Consider the following 3,192-nt stretch of genomic DNA (forward strand, 5'->3'; position numbering starts at 1 on the left):
CCTCCTTCCTGCTCCCCTCACCTCACACGCTTCTCTCTCCCCCGAAGTTCTGCTCCCAGGCAGCAACTCCCCGTCCTGGCACTCCCTAACCAGCTCAGAGTCTGGAGCCCACGGCCAGGCATTTGCCTGGGCAGCTAACCAGACTGCCTGGGCTTTTCCAGGATGGCACGGATCTGCTGCCCACACAGGACCAGGGAGCCTCTGCACACTCATCTGCACCCACACCTGCACCCACGCCGGGTTCCTCACCCCAGGGAGTCCGGGAGGAATAGACTGAGCAAAGGAGAGGGGGGCTGGAGCCCGCGTGGGTTCCAAGGAGCAGGCCGGGAAGATGGGGGGGGGGTGTTCGTGGATGGGGAGGAAGAGAGGAGTGGAGGGAGGGATGTTATTGTGAGGGGTGGGTCCAAACTCACCCCCTCTCACCCAGCCTGCATTGTGTACAACCCCACACGCCTCTTCTGCTCGGGGTGTGCCTGTGACTCACGGGGAGCTACAGGTGTGCGGTGTAGGTACACACATGCACACATGCAATCTCCACTGCGGGTGTTTCTTTTCTTTTTTAAAAAAAAAATATATTTTATTGATTTAACACAGAGAGGAAGGAAGAGAGAGCGAGCCAGAAACGTCGATGAGAGAGAAACATCGACCAGCTGCCTCCTGTACACCCCCCACCATGCCCTTGACCGGAATCGAACCTGGGACCCCTCAGTCCGCAGACCGACCCTCTATCCACTTAGCGAAACCGGATTCGGCTCAATGCGGGTGTTTTCAATGCCTCTCACAGGCTTACCCCCCCTTAGGCTCCTCTCCCCCAGCTCCCACCCCTCCACGGGCACCCCTCCTCCGCTTTTTCCTCCTCCTCCTTATCCCTGAGGGAGGAGGGTCTAACTCCGCTGCCAGGGGGCCTGGGGGTGGGGATTGTCTAGGCGGCGCATTCACTCCCAGCCCCGCAGCTCCAGCGGCCACACGTCCCATGAGCTTGTGGCTGGGCTTGGGGGCCACGGACCCTAACAAGCCGGCGCCCCCGCCGCCTCCTCCAACCTACGAAAGTCCGGGCTCCTCCTGGGCGCGCGAGAAGGTGGTGGGGAGCCTGGGGGTGCGAGGCCCCCCGTGCCAAGGGTCGCCCTAAGGCTTTGGTGGGAGCTGCTTCTGCCCCGCCCGTTTTCCGCCCTGCGGTCCCAGAGCCCACGGATCTTCGGTTCCTGCAGGAGGATTCTCAAACCCAAAAGCTGGAGTCGGAGGCGGCGGTGACTCAGCCCCCCAACGTGGGAGCCGGACCTTGGGCCTCAACGCAGAAACAAGTGAGTTCCGGGCGCCCTCTAGGGGCCGCGCGGGGGGGAGGCGCCTGGAGCCAAGACCCCTGGGAGCCTGGGGTCTGAGGAACCCTTGGGACAGCAGGGTGGCTACCACCAGCCCTGGTAGAAAACAACGATAAGAATATTAATAAGCAGCATTATCGAGGGCCTTCGATGAGTTCCCGGCACTGCAGTAGGCCCTAGAGGTATTGTATGTACCTAACAACCACCGTGTGGCACTTCAGTCCCCTTTAGAGACAAGGGAAATTGAAGTCCAGGGTGGTTAAGCAACTTGCCTACAAGCAGGCAGCTAACAAAAGGTGGGGATCAGCATTCCACCTCAGGGCCTGGCCCTAGAACCAGGGCCCTTGGGAGAGATGGCTGAGTCCAGGGATGCGATTTGGGGAGGCCTCCAGGTGAGACCCCACCAGCCTCCCTAAGGATGCCTCCTTTTGTGGAGGGAGCTCTTAGCTCAGAAGTCCCGGGAGTTCGCCCCTAGGACTCCGGAAAAAGTGCTTCCCAGCCACGGACCCTTCTGGCTCGGAATGCCTGCTCTCCCCCACCTCCCTTATTAGTCCTGAAGCACTGCCAGGCCCAGGAGACCTCCTCTTCCCCACACCTATCCAGCACCACCCCCCTGCCTTCCCAGACTGGGCTTGCCTCCCACTGGGATGGAAAGGGGTTCTGTGCACTTCCACCCCTCCTTCTCCCTCTTCTGGGTTAGGGGCATGGGAGGACTCAACCAAGCAGAAAGTTAAAAATAGAAGCTAGAGAATTCGGACTGTTGGGGTAGGTAGGAGGGTGCAGCCTGCAGGTGTTCTTTATCCACCTTTTAGGTGGTAAGAATCAGCCAGAATACAAAAGGAAAAGAGAGCAGGACCCTCCGGTCTTCCCTGCCTCCGCCCTGGGGGGGAGGGGGGGCGGGGAGAAGGAGGAGGAGGAGGAGGAAGAGGAGGGGAAGGAAGGGGAGGAGGAGGAGGTGGTAGTGAGGAGTCCCTGGAGAGGCTCTTTAATATACAACATAAGGCACACTCACTTATTTGCTGTATAGATATCCCCTGACAAAGCCTTCAACTTTAACGTGTGGAAGACACACTTGTTAAAATGCAGATTTTCATTAGTTATATCTGGAGTGGGACCTGAGATTCCAGATTTAAAACAACTTCTGATGGGGCTGATGCTAGTTCAAGGATCGAGGTCTTAGACTACCACCCTCTGTCTGAGATCTAATCCTGGTTCTCAAACGTGCCTTGTCTATATGGCTTGCACTCTTTTTTTAAAAAAATATATTTTATTGATTTTACACAGAGAGGAATTGAGAGGGACAGAGAGTTAGAAACGTCGATGAGAGAGAAACATCGACCAACTGCCTCTTGCACATCTGGGGATGTGCCCGCAACCAAGGTACATGCTCTTGACCGGAATCGAACCTGGGACCTTTCAGTCCGCAGACCAACGCTCTACCACTGAGCCAAACTGGTATCAGCAGCTTCTGTGCTTTCTAAGCTCCGGAAAGCTAATTGAACTTAAGGAGCCTGCACTTTTATTGCCCAAATTATAGGGCCAATCCTTCCTTGGATTTCTGAAGGGATTAAGGAGATAACACAGGGGAAAACACTTGGCTCTTTTCGGGTGCTCCGGGGAGGCTCAGGGTGCCCCAGGGTGGCTTGACCCAGTTTCTCACACACTGGGTGAGGTGGGGTGGGGCTGGAGGGGGCTCATTCTACGAACTGCAGGGGCCGGGCTCTCCCCACCTCAGTCCTAGACCCCAGATTTCGTGGGGAAGGCCCAGTGGCTGCTCCTCAATGGGAGTTTCCCCTCCCAGCACTTCAAAGGGAGGCTTACTGCGTATTTAGGTGCGGTGCTTCCCACCCCTCCTTGAAGCAAGGGGCGAATT

This window comes from Pipistrellus kuhlii, unplaced genomic scaffold, assembly GCF_014108245.1.
Source record: "Pipistrellus kuhlii isolate mPipKuh1 unplaced genomic scaffold, mPipKuh1.p scaffold_m20_p_15, whole genome shotgun sequence".
Lineage (NCBI taxonomy): Eukaryota > Metazoa > Chordata > Mammalia > Chiroptera > Vespertilionidae > Pipistrellus > Pipistrellus kuhlii.